At 41.7% G+C, this 27,403-nt stretch overlaps 1 pseudogene; it reads left to right on the forward strand.

Annotated features, from left to right (window-relative positions):
• The window catches only part of LOC124230069 (bridging integrator 3-like), a 54,476-nt pseudogene extending 27,608 nt beyond the window's left edge, over nt 1-26,868 (forward strand).
• The last annotated feature ends 535 nt before the right edge of the window (nt 26,869-27,403 follow it).

Below are 27,403 nucleotides of genomic sequence, written 5' to 3' on the forward strand. Positions count from 1 at the left end.
CCCTCAAGTTTCCTCAAGCCTCCAGGTAGAACATCCAGGAGAAAGTGGAATAGAGGTCCAGGGTGGCCCCTTGACTTGTTCCTCATCCTGGGGGAAGCATTCAATCTTTTACTGTTAAGGACAATGTTGGCTTTAGGTCTTTGTGGATGCTGCTCATCAGGTTGAGGTCATTCCCTTCTATGCCTTGTGGGCTGAGACAGTTTTTCCCTTTTTTCAGGGTTGAATATTGGATATCATCTGATGTTTCTTTGAATCTGTTGAGATGTTGTATGTTTCTTCTTGTTGATCTGTTAATAGAATGATGAATTACCCTCAAGATTTTTCTAACCTTTAAATTCTATGTATTCATGATTACATGTTATTTAAAAACTTGGGTCCACCTTAGCAAAATTCTAGTATTTGGACACCATAAACATCTAGCTTTGGACATCATAAACCTCAAGGCTAATAACTAAAGATGGCATAAATACACATGTCTTACGTAGTGTAGTGAATCCATAGTTACAAGATACCTAGCTGAGTTCTTCTCATCACATCATGCAAACAAATAACATGACTTTAAAGTTTTTATTTTGTTTTACATAAAATATAATTCAGAGCCAGCCCTGACAGCCTAGTGGTTAAAGTTCGGTGCTCTCACTGCTTCAGTGGCCCGGGTTCAGTTCCTGGTCCTGGAACCACATGGTGCATCTGTCAGCTGCTGTGCTGTGGTGACGGCTCACATAGAAGAACCAGAAGGACTTACTACTGTGATATGCAACCATGCACTGGGGCTTTGGGGAGGAAAATAAATAAATCAATAAAGCATATCTTATATTAAAAAAAATACAGTTCCTTCCTGACTGTGTACCGTTCTGTGGGTTTGGTAAACATATGGAGTCATGCAAGCACTCCTAGCGTCGTGGTGGAGCCTCGTCTCCCTCTCTCCACCAAATTTCCTCTGGTGCTTTCTTGGCACACAAGCCCAGCACCCTTTCCAACCCTGGCAAACATTGGTGTGTCCTCTGTCCCCACAGATCTGCCTTTTTCTGGATATTGTGTGCATGGATTCACACAGTGTGTGTTCTTTGTGGGGGGGCTTATATTGTCTGGAAAAACACAGTTAAGATCTGTTGATGTTGTTTCATGGATTGATAGCTTAGGAGAACATCTTCCCACTAACTTCCTGAAAGAAAAAGAAAATCAGCTGTTGGGAATGTAGTATATTTATCAAAAGAAAATGGACTCATACATGTAAGTGGTAAAGTGGGGAGGTGCCATTTGCTGTGCCTTAGTACAAAAGTCACATTTTTTTAATATGTGAAAAACAAAACAAAAACTGTGAACTTTTTGGCCCAACAGGTTGTAATATCCTTTGATCACAGTCAGGAGAGCCCTGGTTCAAATCCTTGTCATTGTCTCTGTCCATGCCCTGTGGTCACTCGCTGCCTATTTTGCACACCTGGTACTAATTCATTAAGTTCCTGCTTGGTGAATTCCACTGGATTAGATAGCACTGCTGTGCGTGTGGCCTCTACGGTATTGAGAACAACAGTTAAACAGAGATGGGGTAGGTGGGGTCACATTTAGAAAATGGATTTCTGTTTTTCTCCCCAAGGCAGGGATGTTTTCAGCTCAGGCCCACATTGGTCAGATGATCTGATAACAGGCAGTGAGTGAAAAGCGCAGCGTGAGGCCCAGAAGAAGAGTCTAAATAATGACATAGAAAAGGATAGATATAGGAGATCTCACTAACCTAGTCATTCACTCAAAAGTTTTCTCCAACCTTTTGGGGAAGTTGAATAGGACATAAATATCAGATTCCCATTGTATGTTGTGTACCACTGAATGTAAATTATGCTTTTGCTAACAGTATTGCAAACTGTTTATTTCTAGTTCATGATATTGATTCAGCTTTCAGCTGGTGCTTTGGTTTTATTTATAAGGTCTTGCAAAAAGCAAAGATCTCTTGGGCCAACCCTGGTTGCCTAGTGGTTAAGTTTGGTGCCCTCAGCTTCAGCACCCCAGGTTTGGTTCCCAGGCACAGACCTACCCCACACTGTTCAGAGTGAATCTTCCTCAGCTGAAAAAAAAAAAAAGGCTCTCTAGATATTTCGGAAGTCTAGCACGAGCATCTCAGGAAAGGCCTCACAAACACAGTACAAGTCACATCTGACCTGTAGCTAAGAGGCCTTCAGGTCAGGGCGCTGGTGCTGGTAGGGAGTGGCAAGCTCTGGGTGGGTTAGGAGATTGACACTGACAATTTGTAGGGCATCTTGGAAAGTAAATTTCCCTCCCGCATGGCAGCAGGGGGCAAATTATGGGGCAAAAGAAGCCCAAGCTTACAACAAAAGCTGCCAGGCTGGTTCACAGCAAATGCCAGACTCTAGACACCAACTGCTGCTGTGCCGGGAAACGCCGTGAGGATGACTGCAGCCGCTGTGCACATCCTGTCACCACTGTTAGGGAACTCTGAAGTGAGTTGATTCTCTTCCCACCAGCACTTGATGTTTTCTCTTGTAAGTTTCAAATCTGGGAGTGTCCACATTTACAAAATTCAGATGAGAGATATATTTATAACAAATACACTGTAAAAGAAAGAGCCAGGTATGTAACAAATACAAGCATCAACTTTAGATCATATGTAGTGCATTAATCTTGGAATTGATTTGTACTATTTACATAAAAATTATATCCCTCTAACCTGGGTGAGTTCCAAGAGGGTGGAATTTTAATTTTGTTTTGTCAGTTGATATAAACCGAGCCCCCAGAACAGTTCACTGCATGCAACAAGCTCTCAGTAAATGTTGCTGAATTGAAGTGGAGACCAGAAAGTAAAGTAAAAATATAAATTTGCAAACCAGAGGGCTTATATAGTTGCTACAGTTGGACAAGAAATTTGACTTTAAAGTTCCTAGAAGGTAAAGTGCAAGTGAAATGATACTTGGTTATATAGCTTATATTGTCAAGAGGAGAAAGAATTCCAATCCATCAAGGGGAAATTAAGCTTTCCAAGGGCTAAACTCCACAGAACTCCTCAGTGGAGAAATTTGGAAGAAGCAGCAGTGAATTTTAGGGTTATTTTTTCATAGCAGTTTTCAAGAAAGTTGAGAGCACATGCTGAACTTTAACATATCAAAGATAATCATGAACGGGTGTAGGAAACATCCTTCCATAAGAAGATGGGGGGGTGTAACGAGGCAGTACAGGTAAAACTCTACAGTGGCTGGAAAAAAAAGGAAATTGTTTCCCATTTGTCTGTTTAGCCATTTCCTGATCAATCTTGTTCTAACCATTTACTCACTCAAAATTGTTTATCAATCCCTTGTTATTGCCTCAGATGCTGTGATGGATGCTGAGATATAAGATAAATTCAATGTAGTCTTGTCTTTAGAGAGTTCTGAACCTGGTGAGGGAGAAAAGCAAGTGGAGTGGCCCTTATGGAGAACTGCAGTGAGTAAGGTTCCCAGGGTTTGTAGGAACAAAGAGGAGAGGCATCTATATTAAGCTGGAGTCAAGGCAGGCTTCCCAGAAGAGGAGACCATGGAGTCGATTTTCAGAGAGACGTTTGAGGTAACTGGATGAAGAAAGGGGAGAAGTCCTACTTGGAGGAATGGCAGGGGTAGAGGGAAACTGCAATTACAGGCTGGGTGGACAGCGGTGCTGCAAAGTGAGATGTCATTCTGGGGATTAAACAGAGAGGAAGGCAAAGGAGTAGGAAGACAGGTGATGAAGGGCCTTGTGGGTTAAAGCAAGAACTTGAAACTTTATCCTGAAATCTATGGGCAGCCATGATCATTGGAAAATGGAATCTTAGTGATTGCAAGGCACTTTTAATTCAATGATTAGTGGTTTTAATCTTGGTCAAAGAGGGGTTTTAATGCTGGTCCTTTGGCTCTGAGAGGCAGTCACCAACAATTCTTCTCACGGCAGACGAGCAGAGAATTCTTCCTCTTTGGTGTGTCATGGAACTAGAACGGCCCTGTTGTGTATCCTCAATATTTTGTAGAGAAGAAAAGGCTCAGAATGACTGGCTCCATGAAGGACGTCCAGCTGCCAAGAAGCAGAACCAGGATTCCAACCTCATAAGGAAACACTGTAATATGATGAAAAGAAGAGAAATATGAGTCAGGAGATATGAGTTCACATTTCAACTTTGAAACAAGTTTGTGACCTTAAGAAAGTCATGCAACCTTTCCTGGCTTCAGTGCCCCCATTATAAAATAGAGTTACTAACGACTGCCTTAGAATACAGATTTAATGTTGAAATAATGCGAAACAGCTCAGCTTACAGTGGCTGCTTAGTCAGTATTTGTTGATTCTGAAACTCACGTGCTCTGATTTCTCCTTTGGAGTTGGTTCCTGCAGCCTTCTGGAGGGCGGTGCCTATACCATGACCTTGTCTTGGCTCTTCCATTTAGTCCACAGTATTCCTGTGCCTCTGGCCTCACGTTCCCTTCATGTCTAAACGGATCCTTTGAGCTGGGGCAACTCGGGTCTGCAGAGAGTTTCTGAGGAGTTGCAGTGAGGCAGACGAGTTACTGGAATTAGAGAAAGCAGCAAAAACACGTGGCTCTCATTGAAACCTCTGGAGGAGAACATTCCAAAGTTCAACACAGCCAGGATCTGCCAGTGCACCTGTGGATGGGGCCTGAGGACATGAGGAACTAGACGCTGCTCATTCACCATGAAAGTGCCACGAGAACGTGCTTTAAGGGGGAGGAGGGGAGAGTGGCTATGACTTAAATATGGACATGGAGGCAGAGGTGTACTTTTGAAATCAGTTTTTCTTAAAATCAACCCATCCAAGCTGTCATTATAAAGCTAACCAAGGATCACAGCTCTAGCAATCAAATCTTTGCCTTCACAGTTGAGTGAAATCTTCCCTTTATAACCAAAACTGAGAGGGCAGTTTAATTTCCCATTTAGAGGCAGGAGTCTTCTCTTGATGCCTTGCTCTTCATCTCTGCTGAATAGTTCACCCTATTTTAATGTTATGCTTTATTATTCCTATTATTATTTTTGAAATTTATTCCCAAAGGAAGAAGAATATAATGAGAATGTATCAGGCTTTTTATTTGAATTACTAATCAGATTTAAAGAAGACACACCAGTGTGCTGTAGGGTTTCTGGGCTAGAATGATCTGTTCCTCCCACGGTTATGGAAGTAGGTGTTTACCAGAGAATGAGTTCTGCTGGCTTCAGAGCGAAGGCTCGGAGAAGGAGGTGGAGGGCTCAGAGAAGGAGGTAGAGGGCTCAGAGAGGGAGGTGGAGGGCTCCGAGTGGGAGGTGGAAGGCTCCGAGAGGGAGGTGGAGGGCTCCGAGAAGGAGGTGGAGGGCTCAGAGAAGGAGGTGGAGGGTCCTATTTAGTGGCAGCAGGAGGAATAACAGGCCCATGTTAAGGACATTCCCTTTTGAAAAACTGAATTATTATCCTAATAGCCGCAGAATATTAATTCTTCAGTCTCATCACTGGAAGAAGTGAAGTTGTTGTGGAAGAGCTTTGCCTTAGAGAGGGTACCTGCATCTCAGCCAAGACAGTTTGATTCGGGTAACAAATTACACGTGGCATATTATATTTCACAAAGTGCACAGTACTACATTCATGAGACCAAATCAGATTCAGCCACATGCTAGGATCCCGCCCATAATGGTCAAAAAACTGGCAAGAGAACGCAGGGTTCCCTATCTTATGTTGTGTAAGTATTTAAGAAGTTCCAAAATGAAGGTGAACTGAGCTTTCTGAATAAATACCGTATCTTCAGGACTTGAAAGAATCCAAGAAAGTGGTTCATAGGGCCTTCATGTTAAAACTGAAGAACTGGAGGCTAAAGATGGTATGATTTGCTGAAAGTCACAGAGGTTGTTAGGGCTAGTGACAGACTGAGAGACCTGGTCCTCAAATTGCAGTGCCAGCCTCTTTCTCACATTGCATTCTGGAGGAATTCCTTAACTATTCTGCCTTACTAAGGTCGTAACTTTGAGGGGTAGAGTAGAGAAGGAATCTAATATTTGTTGAACAGTTTGTAGATACTTAGAATGGAGTTTGAGGGTTTTAAATTTAGTATCTAATTTAATCCACAATAATCCTGTGAAATCATTATTACGCTCACTCTACAGATGTGGAAACCGAGGCTCAGAGAAATTAACCTGGTCCAGGTACCAAAGCCAATCCATTGACACTACAGTCAGCTCCGAGGTCAACCAGGTCCCAAATTGTCACAAACCACTACTTAACACTCAGGCAGTATGAATTTATGAAATCACATGTTCTCAGAGTCGAAATTGAAATTAGAAGTAACCAACTTCTATTTTAAATTCAATGAATATTTTTCCCTACAGAATTCCAGACAGATTTTCGCTAGTTTCTGCTTTAGTATCTCCAATCATGAAGAACTGACTCCCTCACAAAATATTTAACCCCTGTAGATATATGGTAACAAATATTGCCACATTTGAGTTCTTAGTTTATCCTTTTAAATCATATCCCCTGGATCATCCTCTGATATTTCACTCTTCATAATATACTCAATCATTCACTTAGTAATTCGAAGTAGTTATTGAGTATCTATTACATGCCAGACATCATGCCCTATTCTGAGAGAACAATGATGAATAAAGCAATTATCATCCTATCTTCATGGATTTTGCATTGTTTAAGCAAGGATTTGGGTATAATTCATATTTGAGTAACTGGAAGAGGAGGTCATCAATAACAGAGCACATAGAATTTTTAAAAAGATAACCCAGGCTCTAAAATTTGGCTGCTCAACCCTATAATAAAATGTTTATGTAGAAGGCAGCTGACATGCCTTTGAGGATGACTAGGAAAATGATATATGGGGAGAATTTTTTCTCTGGGAAAGCAATGAAAAAATTTGCTTAGGGCATCTAAATGGGTCCACAGAGATCTGGCTGAGTTATGGTGAGTGAAACAAAAAAATCCCCAGCAAACAAGGCTGGATGTTTGGCCGCAGGCAAACCATGCTACATACTGGACTTTCCATTGTGCAAATATTGACTCCAAAACTTGGTGTGAACAGGGCCATGGTCTGATCCTGAAGTTGCAGGTGCTTAGAGTGATGCTCAGAGGACTCAGGAAGAAAGCTCAATTGATCCCAACAAATAGGATGCTGGCCTGGGGAAGGCTTGAAGGGGGCTGCGGGGGAAACACCTTCACATGGCAAGACTGACAATCACTAAGCACCTACTATGTGCCAGGACTCCAGGACCCTATGTAGTTATCTCAGGAAATCCTCCAACAGTCCTCTGAGGGAAGAGTTATCATCCCTCTATTATAGATGAAGTAGACTAAGTGTCCTGTCCAAGGTTATAACTAGTAAGCCGAGGAGCTGGAACCCCAGTGTGTATCTGACTCCCAATTCTATGCATTTTGCATTACATCATGCTGTTCTCTTCACGTTTCTGTGAAGGCAACTGGCAGACTCCCTGAAACTCTGAGTTGAGATTCAATGAGAGGCAGGTCGAAGCCAGAGAAATTGAAGTTTCAGGGCCCTTCCTTTGCATGAGGACCATTCAAGGTCTTGGGAGGAGCCCTAACAATAAGGTCTTAGAGTTTTGTAAACTCTGCAACACTGATATATTTGTATATTCTTTTTCTTAAAGAGAACCTCCAAAATTGCAAAAGCCTTTGGTTCCATAAAACTTGTTCTAAGCCTTAATTAGAGAACAGTAATTCATTCAACAAATATTTCTTGAATGCCTAATGTATGCTAGGCGTTGTGCTTGGTGCTTGGGATATGGCAATGAACAACCCAAAATGGAGATCTTTGTCCTCATGGAACTAATGGCCTAGAGACCAAGTGCATTAGCAGGGTCCTGGCAGGAAAAGCATGCTGCATTTAAACTGGATAATCTGAACAAAGTTTAATAAAGGGACTATTTGCCAAAGTGTGGTTGGGTACAGGTACACCACAAAGAACAGTGCAACATTCTCTGGTTAGTATCAGGAAAGCAGTAGCTTGATGGGCAAGGGAGGGTGTGGTTACTAACCTGGAGACAGAGATAGCTGGGTGAAGAGAACTACTGGGTAGGGAATGAGACCTTCGATTGATAGCAACTAACCAGTCATAAAGGGAGGGAGCAGGGCAGTAAACACTCATCCTCACTTTGCTCTTGCCCTCTGACATCCTGCTGGTGTTCCCCATTGACCCAACCCGATTGGACGTTAGAGAGTAGGTTAGCGCATTCATATATTTACTAGATCAGCCTCCTGGATCACACGGTGCAGAAGGGTGGAGAGTAGATCTGGAGGAGAAACATAACACTCAACACAACATATGTGTTCAGCTCAACCTTTAGAACTCCAGTGAGGATGTGGTCTGGGGAGAAGGGTTACATCAACTAGAATGCCAGTTCTCTGGTGTTGATATTGCTCTTGAAAATAATAAAATATTATTCAACAGCAAGAGAAAACGTTTATTGAAAGCATACTGTTGTAGACGTGAGCTAAGAATTTACAGCATCTGATATCACATAAGCTCTTGCCTTCAAAAATATTCCAAAGGCTCTGGAAGTTGATCTTTTGCTAACTTTGAAGCATTTTTCACCAATATAAGAAGTTAAAGTTCCTGAGGGATCCTTTCATATTTCTTTGTGTTTTACATATTACAGCCTGTAAGAAAAAAAGAAAAACCATTGGGTAACTGTACATATGAAGAGTTCACATTAAATCAGCCATAGTAAGGGTAATAAAAGATGGAGAAGCACTAACCACTGAATTCAAATGGATACTCATTTGCAAATGCCTTAGAAATCCCCTGATTCTCTCTCAGAGGGGCACTTGCTAAAGGTCCATTGGACATAGGAGGCAGAGTGTGAAAGACACAAGGTATTGAATGGTTCCTATATCCTTCTTAAAATATTCCTAAGCAGAAAGGCTATTCCCAAAGAGAACCGATAGGGACTGACCTGCTTTTGAGAAAGAATTAATTTGTCCACCTGAGAGACTTGTTTCAAATCATTCAGGCCACTGAGATGGGATATGCAAATGAGTTCCCCAAAGGGACCAAAGTAAACTTTGAAAAGTTCACAAATTTCTACAGAGTTAACAATTCCTTTCTCCATGCCCATAACATCAGACATACATTAACCATACTTAATATCCAGAAGGTCTATTTTGGAGTAAATGAGGTGCCTGAAAGTATCAGAGAACACCAGACCTCAAATTGCGCTTTGAATTAAAGAAGCTTTAAGCTGTAAATTGAGCTTACACATTATTCATTGAATGCCTTCATTTGGCAGACAAGAAAATTGTGACCTAGAAAAGGAAAATGACTTTTCAAGGTAACAGCATGAGTTAGTGGCAGAGCCGAGATCAGCAGCCTTAGGGTCCTGTCTCCAGCCCAATGATCCTTACAGTTCCATCAGCCTGACTCCCAGAGACACAGACAGAGACCAGCAGTCCAAGGGTCCCTGGAGGTTACTTAGCCCATGGGAGAAGGAATATTGATCCCTTCTCTGATAATACGGAGGAAAAAAAAATCCAGTGTTAAGGAATTCAATTGGAAAAAAGTGAAGAAGAAAGGAAAGCTCCTAAAATATTCTCATCTGTCTACACTAGAAAAGGAGGGTTTAACCATGCAACCTTTTTTAACATGACCAGGTGCTTTGCTTGATGGAATGTGGGCAGAACAATATTCACTTCTAGGCTATCTATCATATGGGCAAGTGACCTTGCTTCAAAGATATGCTAAGAAGTTTAACAGCAGATCATACCTTACAACACTAGACTAAACAAGAAATGAATAAATGGAATCTAGGTTCTGAAAATTTCTGGACAACTTCACTCTTCAAGAGCCATTCAACTACACCATTGTATATCATTCACCTAAGCTGCACAATTGATGCTTTGCTCCTTTTCCTGAGCAGGCATGGAAAACTTGAGAACTTTCTGTGTTCAGACTCCAGCTTTACCAAGACTCCACCATGTGAATTCAGCTTTGTAAAAAATAAGAAAATTCAGCTGTGCCCCTTTTAGCCACTATCTTTCCATTGAACTGGTTCCAGTCCCACTGAGCTGGCCTGAGCTGTGATCCAGTCACCCCTTGCTTTCGAAGGAACACTGACCTCACTAGCTGTTATCTGCCTAGCATCAATTGCCAACTGAGGCACAGATATTATGGACTTTTTGTCTGACATCACCAGGGATGAGAGGCACTTAATTGCTTTCATTGATGGCTAACATCTTGTTTCTCTTCATATCTTTGTTGTTTTTATTGGCCAGGGAGTCATTTTCTATTCCTATGGAGTTCTCTAAGAACCTCCCTGACCACTTATTCTTCCAATAATCAATGCTCCCAATGTATTTTCAATTGGTTGGTGCTGACAAAGTCAGCTTATATTAATGCTGAATCTTGAAACAGATTAAATGGGACAAGAATACTTCTGCTGGAATGGAGAATTGGTGAACTCCCTTCTACTGCAGGTTGTTATTCTCAACATTAGTTACATATGGAAATACTGTAGGGTAACTAGGAAGTTTCTCAAGAATCCTGTATGGCAGTTCCACGTTTTGATGGAGAAAACTAATGTCTTTCTTAGTACTCTTTTGCTATTTTGAGTCCATGCCAGTTGTCTGTTCAGTTCCAGTTCTGTCCCATGACATGGAGAATCATTTATGGGTCCATGCTCTGGACTGCAGGCCACAATGAGTATCAAAGTTTAGGCTTATTTTTCTATGGCTATTAGTCATGAATTGAAGCATATTAAATAAGCTAAAGACAGGGAAAAAGTTGTTATCAACAGGGAAATCTGGCCCATAGTAGGTAAATGAATCTAATGTGAGTGACTTGTCAAGCCTACAAAAAGGTAATCTGGTGTTTGTCTTTTTACACATTTAGAATGAAAACAAGTATCCCCTGGAAATCTATGAATATTGGCATGATACACCATCATGGATCCTTTGAAATTTCCCAAGTTACCTCAGATGAGGAAAATTCAGCTATGCCCGACCCATGTATTAAACTCGAATTCTGAAGGCTCATCTTTTAGCTACAGATTTACACAATTTTCAATATTTATATTCACTGCACTGAGGAAGAGCTATGAGAAAGACTGGGGAGGCCTACTCAAATATCATTTAATAAATGTAGTTTGTACTTGATGTAGAATCAAGACTTCCAATGGGTGAACCAAGAGCAATGAGAAATGACAGATGGAAAAGTATACCAGGCCTCTTTGGATTGGCTGACTAATTGACCTATTGTATCATCAATAAGTACTAACTGAGTGCTTACCCAGTTTGATAAACTATATCCAGTGGTGACTAAAACATGTGGCTCATGCTCTTACAGAATACACAATCCAGTGGCCTTTAGATAGTACTTGTAGCAAAAGTATGAAGTACATTCCATGAGGGAACGATATGCCTTGTTGACCATACTTTTAGGTAAAAAAAAAATAATCTTAGTATGGGCCAGAGGTCACCCAAGGGTGGGTACTTCCTACGTTGTCCCTTTGCCTCTGCTTCAAAGCAAGTGCTTGCTTTTTGGTTTGTTTGTTTGTTTTAAAGGTAAAAAAATACACATCAACTATTTAAATAAGTAACATTTTAATTTTGTACATTGATTTTGATGTGATTGCATTTTCATTGTAGTAGAAGAAATTTATTTTTAGGGTAGAATTATATAAAATATATTGAGATTTTTGCTTCTTGATTTTTAAAATAATCATGGGTATCTAAACATATTTTCATGTCTGTCAGAAGAAAATTCCCAAGAACTCCATGAATTTCTGGTCCCGTTGGTTCTTTCTTCCTCAATCCTCTCCACATAGTATTACTTACCTACAATACTTTATTTAAGAGTCAGCTTGATATGTCTATTTCATTTCATGAAATTTTATTGTTTCATATGGCTTCCAAACATTTGGTCACTTTCAAGATTAGATACTTTTGCAAACAGGATGTTGTGGCTTGTATTTGCTGTAGAAGTTGATCTACTGCAATGGGCAAACCGAGAGCAATGACAAATGAGAAATAGAAGGGAGCCAGTCAGATAATTCCACCTCATTTATCTTTTTGGGGATTTCTCTGAGGTGAAAAATTTCTTTGTAAACCTTCCAAAGTCCTGCAGGTCAAGCAAACACATCTGACGACAGCTGCTGTAAGTCTTCCCTACTTACTGAGAAAAAGTGGCCAGTGGGATAAAATACACTTTATTACCTCTGTATTTCCTTGCCTCATTTCCTCTTTCCCTTTCCACCTTCACATCTCTAGGCTTGCTTCTTTGAAGTAAAGTATCATCACTTCAATCCTTGCCTCAGGCTCTGCTTCATAGAAACTTGGCTAAAATCAGAAGTGATTCTAGAAACAAGACTTTAAATTTGTGTTGCCATTTGGGCAATAAGTGGAAAGAACCATTGCTGGTGGTGAGAAGCTGTGCAATGCAGCCGCTTGTGCTTTCGCCCGTGGATGAGTGGGGTGGTGCAGTTGGAGGGCAAGGCACTGGGAGACCAGGGTATTGTAGCCCTTAGTTGGTTTGGGAAGAAGGTCTTTTTATGAAGGTTGTAAAGTGGGGTGGCTGCTTTAGATAGTCAAAGAAAATGAAAGACAAAGGAGACTCAATTTCCACTTAAGGAAGAATATAAAACCAGAAGGTTTCTGGTTTAAAGGTCAGTCTTCTCTCCTGCAGTCTCAGGCCACAACTGTGATGAAAATCAGCCCAGCAACTGATTCTACAGGGGACTCGGCTGCAAAGGTGACCCGTCCAGTCTCAGTGGGTCTCCTATGCCAGGGACGGGGCCTTGATAGAAAATGAGTACAACTTGGAGTGGTAATGTTTGAGTTTCAGACCTGAGAATCTTGAATCCCCAAATTCTCTTGGACTTTTCTGACCAGTAAAAGCAGCACCTTCATCTTTCCAGAGAACAGCCTCCCCTTCCCTGGGGATGTGTAATTTTTTCACCTGGAGCAGGTGCCTCAGAAAGTGACTCTATCTCAAGACTCTCTCCTGCCACCTCTCATTGCCTCTTGGCTGATAGAGTTAGGCCTCAGCACAGCCCTGATAGAATAGTACAAGCGTAGCTCCAAAAAGAAAAATCCTTAAGCCAAAGCACTTCCAGAATTTGTCTAGCAGTATCAGGAAGAACGAGGGTGAGGGGTAGTGGTTGGAATGTGCAGATTCTAAGTTTCATGGTTAATGCCACCAGAGAGCACCCAATGCAGGAGGACAGAAAGACTTGTGCACAGGATGTCAGCCATGTTCTTTCCTCAGCATCCCATAGCTTCTGCAACTTATGGATAGGCCATGGTAGCAGATATGCAGGTTATACACGGGCTCAACAACATAAGCTCCCCTCACTGAGGCTGGTCTAATCATTGTTACCACCAAGTGCAAATCTGCCAGCAGCAAAGACTAAGGAAGAATTCATTAAGGAGACCGGGCAGCCACCTGGTAACAAATCACATCAAAATCCTTCCACTTGTAGAAAGAGGTTGTTTATTTTTACTGGAATTGACACACACTCCACATATTGGTTTGACCTCCCTTCCTATAGAGCCTTTCCCATCAGCACCACCTAGAAGCTTATAAAAAGTCTTATCCATTGGTGTGGGTCCAACACAACATTGCCTCTGATCAAGGGACTCATTTTATAGCAAAGAAAGTGTAACAGTGGGCTCATGATTACGGGTTTGTGGTCTTATATGTGTGCCATCACATAGAAACAGCCAGCCTGATAAAAGTGGAACAGCCTGTTAAGACTCAGCTAAGGTGCTGGCAATGGGACAATGCATGCAGGGTAGGATTCTGTCCTTCAAGATGTAGCATGTACCTTGAACTGCTGGTATTTTGTGCTGTTTGACCCAAATACATGGCTCCAGATAATAACGGGTATAATAATAAGCTCTCATGCCCAGTGATCTGTTTGTGGATCTGTGCTTCCATTCCCTTAATCTCAGGCTCTGCCAGGTTACAGAGCCCAGTTCTGTGGCAGGGGCAAGCTCTTTCCCAGGGGATAAAGTACTAAAGGGGTGAGGTAACTACCACAGAGTCACTTTGGACTCCTCATGTGTCAGTAGACCATTAGGCTAAGAAGAACATTATGGTACTGGCTCCAGTAATTTGTCCTGTCAGTCACTATAAGGAGGGAGGGCAACTACCACACTGAGGGAGCAGGTCTGGAATACAGAAGGAGTCAGTGGGGTGTCTCTTCATACTTCATGCCTGGCAATGACTAAGGGCAACTACAGCAAACATGCTTCAACAAGGGCAGAGCGACTAAGTACTCAGATCCATTAGGGGTTAAAGGCTGGGTCACCTCACTAGGCAAACAACTGGGACCAGGTAAGATGCTAGACAAGGGTGAGGGGAAGCTAGCATGCAGAGTTGATGAAGGATTGATGAATATCAATTTCGCCCTTGGGACAAACTGTAGCAGTAGGACTCTAGCTTGTTTTACAACCTCTCTTACTTTAGTCTTCCAGGATATCACAACTGGCCACCATATTGAATGTGAATTACTGGACTTGTATCTGTCTTCTCAGAGAAGGAGTGAGAAGACATTCATTAAAAAAAAACAAATCACGGAGATATACTGTAGTTTTGCAGCTTCTTATAAAAGATGTAACACATGGATTTGAGTGGTGCAAGAGGGTGTCAGCACCCAAACTGCACCTTCCTTCGGAGCTCAATGTTTCCTCGATGGACTTACCAGTCCCTGTTTGAACTTTGGCAATCCATCCTTGTGGTTTGCTGCTTTTACTAGATCCTTGTGGACCTGTCGCAGGTGCTCCCAGTGCACTCACACCGCGACTGGCTGCCAGCAGACACAGACCCGACTCTCTCTGGTCAGCGCACACTATCCATCAGCATCCTAGTTCAACCCCTAACTCAAAATACATAACCTCGGTCTTAGAGGAGACTTAGAAATAAAACAGTACAACAGGAAACGTAACAGAGAACGCTGACTTGGCTGGTGGTGCCTCACCAGACATTTTATTAAGCAATTATTATGTGCCAGACATTGAATTATATAAAAATACGCAATAAGGCATAGTTTCCACACTGAAGAAGGCAATAGTCTTGCAAGAGTCATAAGAAAAATAATAGCCTATAAGCTAAAAAGATTCACAGTCTCTTACAGAGTTGAGAACTAAGTAACTTTTGAATTTCTCAGTGTCAGGAAAGCCTAAGGAGGAGAGCTATTAAGAAAACCAGGAGCTGTAATTTTCACTTAATTGTTGGAGGTTTGAGAGATGACACAGAAATCCTAGGGTAGACAGAAAGTTCCTACTGTTCCGTTAGGACACCTTGGAGTGTTACCCAACCCTTCTGTTCTTTGGGGTGAGAACGCCTACTTTCTGCATGCTCCTCCAAGGACACTGAAATCTGAGGCAGCTGTGCCGTCCCAGCAAGCTGTGTGACTTGGTGAGTGGGGAAAGCAGGGCCCAGAGGCTCTCTGGACAGCAGTGACCTTTCTTTGAGCTGAGGAGACCTTCAGGTCCTCGGTTTGGAATCCTCATTAGCACCAATTGCTGGTAGCCATTTCAGACTGTTTTTCAGGTTTCATTGTGTGGGTACCAGCGTGGAGCTTTCATCCCTGCAGCTCACAGCTTACATGAAACTCCCCAAGAAGACAAAAAATATGGAAGGAAGTGTGGTACTAAGCATATCTTTCATTAAGTTAAGAAAAATAATTTTGCCTATTGTTTCTTGATATATTTTTCTAGTTTCTAGTTAGGCTTATGAGTGTGTTTAAACGTTTACTTTTATTTCTCCTCCAACTCCTTTTTCATCATCATATACATTAGGTAATTAATTGTTGTTGGTTCTGTCCCTGCCTGGCCCAGCCAACTCCTAGAGAGAATGAGGAATCTCATGGAACCGAAAGAGACTGAAATAAAAAGGGTGGAAATCTGCTCCTAGCTGTTTTAGGAAGCTTGTGGGTTATAGGAAAGCTACCAGGATATTGGTGCCTGCTTTGGGGTCGCGTGGCTGCTAGAGGAACACTCACCGTGTTCCAGGTTTACAGCATCGCGGCCGGCACGTTCTGAGAGTGAACCCAATGGTCCTCCTCTTTATACACTAGCCTCCCCTTTGAATGTGGGTAGAACCTGTGGACACGACGAGATGTCACTCCCACGATTATGTTCTATTATTTTGTGGCTAAAGGAGTTTATCTAGCTGAGTCTAATATAATCGTATTGGCCCTGTAAAAGCAGAGTGTTTTCTCTGGCTGGTATCAGAAGAAGTCAGAGGGATTAGAAGCATGAGGAAGATTCAATGTGCTGCTACTGGCTTGACGGGCCATGTGATGAGACTTGTGAGCGGTTTCTAGAAGCTAAGCACAGCTCCAGCTGACAGCCAGCAACGAAATGGGGACTTCAGCTACAGCCCCAAGGAACTGAATTCCACTCGGCCAGGAATGAGCTTCATAGAAGTCCCTGAGCTCCAGGTGAGAACACCTCCAGCTGATACCTTAATTTCTGCCTGAGCAGAAAATAGCCACACAGTACCAAACGTCTGCCCCACAGAGCATGAGATAATGAGCGGTATTTTGTTACATTGCTAAAAATGCGTGTTTTTCAGCAATAGGAAACTAATGCAACATCTAAGGGTAGAAATAGTTTGAACTGCAGATTTACAGTCAAACATGTGTTTACCCTGAGCATTGTTTCTTATGTGCTAGGTGACTTTGGGTTTAATTACAGACATTTAGTTCCTCATCTGTAAAAGGGATAGAATAATACCCACCTGCCTCCTAGGATTGTTGCCACAATTAAATGAGACATAGCTGATAGAATGCTCAGCACACAATAAATGTTGTTTCACATTCCCCAGTAATATGGACTCTGGCAATCCATTCAGAACAGAAATAGTCTACTATGGTTACTATGACTTGAAGGAATTGAAACCATACACATCTCTGGAAGAGGAGGAGGATGGAGCTCAGGAAAGGAACATTTGGGAACTGGTTAGGGAGCACAGCAGGCTCCCATAGTTTGGAACCAGAGTAGAAACCAAGAATTCTAGGATCACTGCTAAGACTTAGTGACTCAAAGCCAGGAGCCATGGGGTCCCATAGATCCCCGTCTAGATGTGACTGGGGAATCTATAGACTCCCAGAGGTGCCAACCTGCACCCCTAGGAAAAGTCTTCTCATTTATTTATTTGTTCTATTCACCAAATATTAACTGAGCACTTCTGTGCAGGGTAATCGTTCAAGAGACTGGATTACAGCAGTGAACAAAACATGAAAATTTTTGCCCTCCTAGAGTTACATTTTAGTGAGGAGCCAGTGGAGAAGGTATTTTGTCAGATGATGGTAAGTGCTAAGGAGAAAAATATGTCCAAAAAGAGGGATAAGAAATGTAAGAAAAGACACCCCCAACCACCACAATTTTAAATAGGGCAGTTAATGTATGTCTCACAATGAAGGGTCCATGAGGCAAAGACCCGGAGTAGCCAGATGGGGAAAGAACGCTCTTAAGAAGAGGGCCTGGATTAAAGGCTCCACGTGAGCTGGCTCCTACTGAGCAAATCAGCAGCATCAGGACAGACCCCCCACCAGTGCCCAGACAAACTTTACCAATCCACTGAAGCAGGCATTCAAGCTACACTTTATTTGACCCTCAGAGTTTGAATAGAGCCCAGCAAGGGATCAAGTCTGATAACATCTCAAAAGCCCATTTAGGGCAATATCTCCACTACCAGGCTATTTGTTAAACACTTTCTAGGCGGCAGGCTGTAACTCCTCAGACAGACAGGGTCTCCTATCCCTAAGGAGCTGATGTTCAAGGAGTAGAGGACACAAATGCTTTTAAAAAATCAACAACCTCATCACAAATTGTGATGGAGGAAAGAAACGAAGAAGAACCCAAGACAGAGACTGGCTGGTGAGGAACCGCTTTACATTGGATCGAGGAAGAGGGGCTCTGAGAAGATGAAACTGAGCCCAGTCCAGCAGTGTGGGGGTGGAGCTATGCAAAGACGTGGGTCCCTGGGGCACTTAGCAAAAGTGCAGGGTCTTTACAACTTTCCTCAAGACCTGACAAATAGGGGCGGGCAGATCTACAGCGACCTCGAAGCAGCACTATGCACAGGAGCCTAAAGGTGGAAGCAACCCAGCCCTTCATCAGCTGGAGCATGTCCACACGATGGAACACCATTCAGCCACATAAAGGAAGGAAGTACTGATTCAAGCTACAATGTGGGTGGAGATTGAACACACGAGGCCAAGTAAGGAAGATGCCAGCCTTGAAAGACCCTACGTCATGTGGTCCCATTTATATGAAACTAGATGGTGGTGACAGTAGCAAAACATTGTGAATGTATTTAATGCCACTGAACTGTACACTTCAAAATGGTTAAAATGGTAAATTTTATGTTATGTATGTTTTACCACAGTAAAAAATATATTAAAGAAATGATCTCAAAGGCAGGCTTCTCCAGGGGAATTAAAACCTTTACTATTATGTAGTAACCTTTTCTATTTTAAAAAATGCTTTTGGCCTTCACATCACTTTTATTTAATTTTGTCATAACTGACATAAATGTTTTTGCGTAGTATTTGCCTGAGAAATCTCATTCTTCCCATTTTGTCTCAGTCTTTCAGAGTCCTGGTACTTTACTTATATCACTTACAAGTACCAAGTATTAGTATTTAAAAAAATCCAATCTGAAAAATTTTACTTTTATTTAGAAATTTTAATCCAGTCATATTTTTGTGGTTATTGATATATTTGGATTTACTTTTAGCTTCTCTTTTGTGATTTTTATTAATTTTACTTTTTCTATGTATTTGCCTTCTTTTGGATGGAATTTTTTTATCTCATACTATTTTTCTCCTTCTACTGATTTTGAAGTGATATTCTGTTTCTATTATTTTTATAGTACATCTTGAAATTTAAGTATTTACACTTAAAGTCTAAATGATAATATCTTCACCCTCCCTTTGAATAATATAAGCATCATAAAATATTCTAATTCTACTAGTTTATCAACCAGCTTACATGTGTTTTTTACAATATTTTAGCTTCAACTAGTTTCATTTTAAACCTACAAGTTGAAAATTATTTATGTTTTATAGAGTCAATGTTTGTTTTTATTTTCCACATTCTAACCATGTTCTTTGCTCAATACTTCTTCTTGTATTTCCAACTTTCCTTGTGGGACTAATCTTTCTTCCTGAAATACATCTTTTACAGGCCCCTTTATTGAGGGTCTGTTGGTGGTAAACTTACTTAGTTTTGTTGACCTAAAAATCTATTTTTTCCCATGATCTTGAAGAATAGTTTCTCTGGGAATACAACTGTAACTTTCCAGTTATTTTCTCATGGTATTCTACATATATTTTTTCCCATCGTTTTAGTTTCTGTTATGGTTTCTGAGAAGCTAAGTGTCAGTCTAATTATTGCTCCCTTGTAGATGAGTTAACTCTTCCTTTCATTGTTTTTAAGATTGGTCTTTATCTTTGCGTTCTTTTGTGTTACTGTGATATGTCCGGGTGTGGATTTGTTCTATTTATCCAGCGTGGGATTCCTTGGACTGGTCTCATCAAGGTTGAAAAATTCTTAGCTATGTCTCTTCAAATACCCTTTCTTCTCCACTTTTTAAATCATCTTTTGACAGAACTATAATTAGAAATATATTGACCTCCCTCCTCATTTTAATGTCCAGGTCTCACAAACTCCATCTTTTATGTTGCCCATGTCTTAGTTTGTACTCCATTGTGGGCTGTTTCATTAGATGCTTCTCCAATTCCTTCAGTCACTCTTCAGCCATCTTATCTGACACTTGAAGTATTAAGTTTTTAATTTCAGTTATTATATATTCAACATTTAGAACTTATCTTTGATTCTTTTTCGAGTCTCTTGGTTCGTTTCTGCTGGGTGCCTGGCCCTTACTTGAAGTGCCTCTTCCACACCCATCTCATGTGTGAGCTCTTTGAGAGTATCTGCTGACTCTCACTCGTGGTGGCTGTGCTTTGTGCTGTGCATGATTTGTGCATTTTTGTTGTGAAATTGTTTGTTGGGCCTTTAAATTTGGGACTTCCATGAGATCTGGATTAAAAGTGTTTTTTTCAAGAGAGGATTTGCATTTGTTTATTTCAGGTGCTGGAAAATGTTCTTAACCAGAAACAGCTTTAAATTAAATTCTTAGGTTGTGGTTTTAGGAATGATGTTACTGTTGATACTGGCAACACTTCACATAGGAGACATTTTTCTCCTTCCATTCTTATCCAAACTAAAAGAGTTAACTTTCCATGTGGGGCATTTTTCTTTTTTCCCATTTTTTAGTTCACATTTCAATTAATGATACAGTGATTTGAGGGTCTCAGCTATCTGAGGGGTCTCTGTTTGTACCTCCCACCTTGCACTTGCTCTGCATCTCATAATCTCACTCTGGGCGGGCAATAAGTTGTAATAAGATTTGGGTCCGCAAACAGACAAAGAGAAGTTGCCTTCTGAAGTGTTTGCTTGCCTGTGTGGATTCATGTGCTTTATTTATCATCATTAAGAATTTTACCTGTGGTCTTGTAAGCTCAGCTCTGCATTTACAAATACCTTGTCTTAGTTTATTCCTTATTTCTGGGAGTTTTACAGTGAGAGGATTTATAGGGCTGCCAGTGCACCACATGTACAGAATAACATTCTGTTTCTTGAATCTACTTTTAAACCCATGTATTTCCCTAGAAAATAATCACTTTCATCCGGAATTTCAAAACTTATTGCAGTAGATTGCGCAAATATTATTTGCAGTCATTTCCCCTGTAACATTAAGACATTTGTCTCCATTTCATTCCTAATTTTATATGTTTTATTTTCTCTCATTTATTTTTCTTAGAAAAACTGACGGCTGATTTATTTCTTCAAGGGAACTCTCCTTGGATTTATTCAGCAATTAGACTGTTTAGTCTATTTTCTAAGTTTTCTTAAGTATATAATTAATATATTTTAATTTACTTAAATTCTGTGAATTTTTGTCTTAGCACCTCTCCGGCAAAGTAAATAGATTTGGATATTAGTCTTACATTCCGTAATTTTCCAGATGTTTCTAGGTATTTTCTAGATTTCCTCCTTTTTGACACACAAATTGAGAGACCACGTCCACCTCTCTAAACGAGTTTTTGTGTCTGCTTTGTTATTAGTTTTAAGTATTGTTACTCTTTTGCCAGAAAATGTAGAATGTGATAGTTTCATTTTCTGAGTTTCACGAGGTTTTTAACATTTTCTAATAAGTGATCATTTTTAAAACTATTCCATGGCCGCTTGAAAAGAAAGTGTATTTTGTATTTAGAGATGATAAAGTTGGATTTAGCTCTGTTTTAATTTATATATCTAATTTTAATTTATGTATCTTTTTCTCTAGTTTTGCTTATATCTACGTATTACTTAAAATAGTTGTTGCGTTGTTTGAGTGCTCTGTGCCCACAGATTTTTTACCTATTTAACCTTCATTTTCATGAGTTTTGCTTCATATACTTTGGTTCTATTTATTTCAATACTTTGAAAGTCATTGGAGTTATAGTCTTATTGTATGTTAAGTTTTTAGGAAGCCTCCCTGTGGAGGACATTTAATCAATTTTACCTTGACTTCAAGTCTGTCTGATAATAATAACAACAATATATTGCTTATTTTTTTTCTTAATCTAGCTTTCCCCCCACCCTTTTTATCATCTTTTTTGGAAGACATTTTGTTTTAGGCATATGAGTTTTTATTTTGCTTTAATCTAAACATTTAAAATATAGTTCATTCTATTGTAATTACCAATTATTATTTTAACAAAATTGTTATAGTCTTACATCCTTATTTTACATTTTCTGTTATTTTTAAACATATGACCTTGCTTTTTGCTTTCCTTTAAAAAACTTTAGCTGTAGTTTGAGAATTTTGTCTTTGTTCTTCTCATCTAGAAATTTAAAAGGTATATAGTTTGCTTTTAACTACATTCATAATTATGTTTATAATTTTATGTAACTTGCTCACATTTGTATTTCATAATATAGTATCTTCAACAACCGAATTCTGTCTATTGACTCTCTTGTGAAAAATGAGGACAATTACATAGTTTCACTTTCATCAACTTCTGCTCTTTTACTGTTACTTTTTGTTTTTGTTTCTATGACCTGGAAATTTTATGCCTTTATATTATAGTTAATTTATTGTTATTTTTATATTGATATATTTTTAAATTTTCCAGAGACAGTTTTGTAACTATAACTTCATTATTTATACTTAATTCTAGGCTGCATGCTTTAGTCTTCATTGCCATTTTCATATTAAACGTCCCCACTTTTGACTACTGAATTTCGATGTTTTTCTCTTTATATCTTTAAGTAGTTTCATATAAGTATATATCTTTTTTTAAGTATATATCTTTAAGTAGTTTTTTAAGGAAAGGTATATGAATAATATGTCTCCAAAAACTTCACTAATTAGAATGTTAAATTTTTGTTGACTGTTATTAGAAAATCTACCAAATAAAGGTGCCTTAAATAAGACAGAAGTTTATTTCTTTTTTCTGTAAATCATAACGGGTCTAGAATACAGCATAATAAGATGATCTAACATACTTTAGGAATTGCCTGAAACTGTGCTTTGCACGTGTAATCTCAGTGAATCTTCCCAGAAGCCCCTGAGGTGGACTTAGCACCCCCGTTCAAGAGTCAGACAGCTGCCCTCAAGGGCAGAATCATCGGCCTGAGGCTAGTAAGTGACCGAGGTCAGCATTGCCTGGCTCTCATGTCCTCTTCCTAACACGGTGGAGGAGGTGAGAGTAAAGTGCTGTAGGGACAGATCTGAGAAGATTCCTCCTGGAAGGATCTTCAGGAAAGCATCAGGCAGCAGGTGATACTTGAGTATTAACACAAGTTTTCCAGGTGAGCAGAGAAAAAAAGCATGAAAAAGACAACATGAGCAGAAGGTATGTAGGCTTTTGTTCCTTGAAGGAATTAATCAAAGCATTCTCTTCCTTCCTCTCTAGACACAAACAGGTATTTAATAAAGGCTTACTGGCTTCATCTTTTCAGGCATTCTCTTTGTTCCATCCAGCAGACATGCTACCCGCCTCTCTAATACTGTCCTCCCCTTCCTTCTCTGCAGGAAAACTCCAGTTTATTGGAGGCAGCGTGTGCCCGGCTAAGGGACTATGGTTCCCAGCTGCACTTGTAGGTTGAGGATATGAACAGAAATTGTTGGGAGGACTTCTGGAAAGTCCCGTAAGAGATGGCTAGACAGCTGGCCTGTCCTTTTTTGACTTTTGCCCTTATGTTCTGATTCCTGCTCAGAATCATGAGTTCACAGTCATGGGTCCAGGGCTGTCTGAGACCGTAGCCCAGCCTTGAGGATGGAAGCCACATGATAGTGACGGTGAACTGGAAAGCTGAAGGAAACTGGGTCCCTGATGACAGCGTGAGGTCCCCATACAAACCCTGAATGCCTAGTTAAAGATGCATTTTATGTGAAAAGAATATACTTCTATCTTGCTTAGGCCACTGTTATTTCTGTCTCTGCTACTAGTAGCCAAGTACAATTCCTAGCTGATGTATTGATAAGGAACCTGAAGTGAGTTTGCTCACTCATTGAGCAGCAAGATAATCTCTGACACCGGGGGTGGTGGAAGGAAGTAGGAATTTTATTATTGCACAGCACTTAGCAAGGAGAGAGGGCAGCTAATGCTGAAATCCCAAACTCCCCGAAAAGCTAAAAGGAAGGGTTTTTATTTGGGGTTTTAGGTAGGGGAGGAGGAGCATATGGCCTTGCTGGTCAGAGCTTTCCCACCAGCCTGTCTTTGGCCTTGAGACACTTGCAGAGAGGAGGGAGCCTGTGACCTTGCTGTTCACCAACTTTTCCACCAGCCTGTATCTCTTTGCTGGGAGGAGATAATCCAGGTGCTTGTCCTTGACGGTGTCTGTCTCCATGGAGGATAGTGGATTCTGGAGCCAGGAAGCCAGAGAGTAAGCAGGGAATGAGTGTTTTGGTTTTAAACCCATATATGCTAGGTTTAATGTGGGGAAACTGACATCAGGGTCGGTATCAGTGTCCCAAATTCCACACAAAGGCAGGAATGTGGTGACTGGTACTCACCAACACTTAGCTGGAAATGACTATCTGGAAAATGCACGGAAATACTCAGAGAATTTCCCAACTGCACCTCTTAGCAAAGGTGCATCTCTAAGAGGGTTTCATATCAACGTATAAACTGGAGGAATCCCAGGAGCCTTTCAGGAAGAGAAAGTGGCTGCCGCTCCTGCTGAGATTGCTACAGTTTAGTGGAAACTGAAAGGCTGGCGTGATGACCTTTCAAGAAGAACAAATGTTATTAAATAATGGATTTTGTCCCACCTCCTACAACAGTCAAAAGCAAAGGATGAAAAGGGAATCCTCTTCTTCTATTAATATCCCCTCAGTCAGTTTCACGCTGACAAAGCAGAAAGCAATTGTAAAATTAGCAATTTTGCCTGCAAATTAGCCCCTTGCAAAGCCATAAAAAGAGAGAAAGAATTAAGATAAATTCATTAATGGACGCAAGGATGGAAAAACCAAGAGCGACGGAGCATAAATACCCAGAAAACTGATATATATTTTAAGGAGGACATTATCCAGATTATAAATAGCTGCTTATAGCTGTGTATGAAGAAAGTGTTAATTCATAGCCCTTGGATCAGTGGCCTTTCTTAATGGCTTCTTGGAGCAAATCTATCGGAACTTGAAGAGCACAGGTTTAGGCTGATGTTAATAAAATGTGTCCATCCGCCCTGGCTGAGAGATTTCTAGCCCCCTAGAAGGGCAGTACAGTCAGAGGTGGGTCTGCACCCCGCTCTTCCCTTTCGCCATCCTGGGCCTCTATTTTGTCTTCTATCAGAGCAGAGTGTGATCGTGCGTCATTGTGTTAATAGCTTTAAATTAAGTCACATGCAGAGAATTTGGTCCCTCAGAGGTTGTCAGCAAATGTTAGTCCCTTTCTGCTTTCCCCTCCCATCAGAGGGCAGGGACATCAAACTCGTGCAAAGCAATTAAATGTAGCTCTGTGAGATTCTCCCGTAGGACCAGTCCCTACAGAAGGCCGGACACATTTTCATGATTTATGACTGGTCTCGGGCAACAGGCTCCCATTTGCAATTTTATGAAAAGGATAAATCAATATCTAAGAGTGGGGGATAATCAGAAGAAAGGACCCAGCTCCTCTAACGATCACAGGCAGAGGGTCCATTTCCAGCAAGGAGCACACAGGAGGAGAGATTTGAAACAGGCGCAGTTTGCTTCATGTGTAGCTTTGTGGCTTCCACAGTCAGAGCCACCTGCTACTTCCTACATCCAAGAGCAGGTGAGGAGCTTGGGGCGGTGGGAGGCCCGGTGAGTCTCGTCACTCCTGCTTTCTTAGTTCAAGAGGATATTTCATACCTGAAACACACGTTTCACTCCTATGGATGAAAAATGGCCACATATAGACAGTAATAAAATCCACGCGGCACAGGGAGGTGAACGCAGTTTGCAGGTGGATAAATCACTGAGGAGGACCGAGCAGCGCTTAAAGAACCTTTCCTAATTGATGGCAGCAGCTTACAGACTGGGCGCATTTACGAAAATCCAACTTTCCTAGCAACACTAGTCAGAGTCACTTCCCAACGTTGTAATGGAATCCCAGAATCATTCCCCTCCAAGCTCTCCGTAGCTTAAGACCCTGGTACCCTGTTTCGGTGGGACTCAGAAATAATTTAACAACATGACCATGAGTGCTCTTTCCACTTGTGTTTGAGCACCTCCAGTGGCAAGAAGAACAGTCTCCCCAGTGCAGTTTAGTTCAGTACGTGTGCAAGGCAATTATTGGTGCAGAGGATGTGTATTAATTTCCTAGGGTTACCATAACAGAGCACCGCAAACTGGACGGCTTAAGGCCCCAGTAGTTTACTGCGTCACAGTTCTCAAGACTCAAAGCTTGAAATCAAGGTGTGGGCAGGGCCTGCTCCCTCTGAAGCCAGCAGGGGAGAATCCCTCCTTGCTCCTGGCTCCTTGCCTCTGCGTTGATACACCCCCCTCCAAGCATTCTTTGTGTAAGTAACGTTCCATACAATCATCTGTGTTGACTTTGATCCTGGCATATTTTCCCCTCTATGTAACACAAGTCTCCTTAAATAAAAAAAGGGAGGACAGAGTTGCAGCTGAGGACCCTGGCGGCAGCGCCACTTTTGGGACCATAAGCTGGATTCCTTCCAAGACTGAGCACCCCAAGAAACAGATTGTCCCCAAAACAGTGGAGAGAGACTTTGAAAGGGAATATGGAAAACTCCAGCAGCTAGAAGAACAGGCCAAGAGGCTGCAGAAGGACATGAGGAGGAGCGCTGGTGCTGACCCTGCCACAGCTAAATCTGCTGTGAGGATATCCTTGGACTTATCTCCAGTCCCCTCTGTGAGCAAGAACAGAACTTTCTGAACATGGTGACAGCCCTGGACATGGCCATGAAGCGGATGGATGCATTCTGCCAGGAAAAGGTGAACCAGATCCCAGAGACCATGACTGAGCCCTTGACAAAGCTCGGCAGTTTCTTCCTGAGCCGCTACATGGCCGTGAGCAGGCTTGCAGGACTTTAGGAGATCGCAGCCAAGGGGGAGAAGTACAGGGAGAAGGAGACACGGGCCACTGCTGGCCGAACTCCACCAAGAAGAGCCTTGGCCTGCGCGCCTGACTGAACCCAAGAACAAGCAGCCCCAGGAGGAGACGCTGCAGTTCCACCACAGCTGATTCGAGCGCGGCCAGCCCAGCTTTGAGTTCCTGACCCCAGCACAGGTAGGATATTACGCCGAAATGTGTGAGATGTTTGGAGACTTGACCCCACAGCTTGACCAGCCTGGCCTTCCAGACCAGCAGAGGGAGTGCGAGAATGAGGCCAAACTGAGCAAGCGCAGAGCCCTCTACAGTGGCTGATGACTGAGTCCTCGTCCCTCTTGGAGGCAGTCAGTTTCTCCAGCCCTCTCGAGCTTAGGCTCAGGCATCAGCCCAGCAAAAGGCCCTCACCTGGGGGAACGATGGCAGCCGGCAGGTTGGGGGCCGAGGCGGCTCCTGCTCTGCCTCACGAGCCTGTTGGAATGAGCCTGGCACCAGGAGTCTCAAGCAGGCCGGTGTCTCCCCACCCAGTAGCAAGAGCTGCAGACACTGGTAAGCAGTGTAGAAAAACACCAGGGGCTTTCTTATTTCCAACAGAACTGCCCCGAGTGCATCCTGGCCTAGGGCAGGGCCTTTGTCAGCTCACTTGAGGTCTTGGCCTTGCTCGCGTGGTCAGGATCACATCTTCCTCCAAAACCCCATCCTAGGGACTCTACCCACCCTCATTTTCTCTCCACTTCAAAGACTCGTGGTTTTTCTGGAAGAGGCTCTGCCCTCCCAGGGCCTGTGAATCTGGGAAGTCGGCCTGCCCTGAGGAACGTGAGGGCTGTGGTCCTCCAGCCTTCGCAGGCCCCTC

Source organism: Equus quagga, chromosome 18 (assembly GCF_021613505.1).
Source record: "Equus quagga isolate Etosha38 chromosome 18, UCLA_HA_Equagga_1.0, whole genome shotgun sequence".
In the NCBI taxonomy this organism is placed as follows: domain Eukaryota; kingdom Metazoa; phylum Chordata; class Mammalia; order Perissodactyla; family Equidae; genus Equus; species Equus quagga.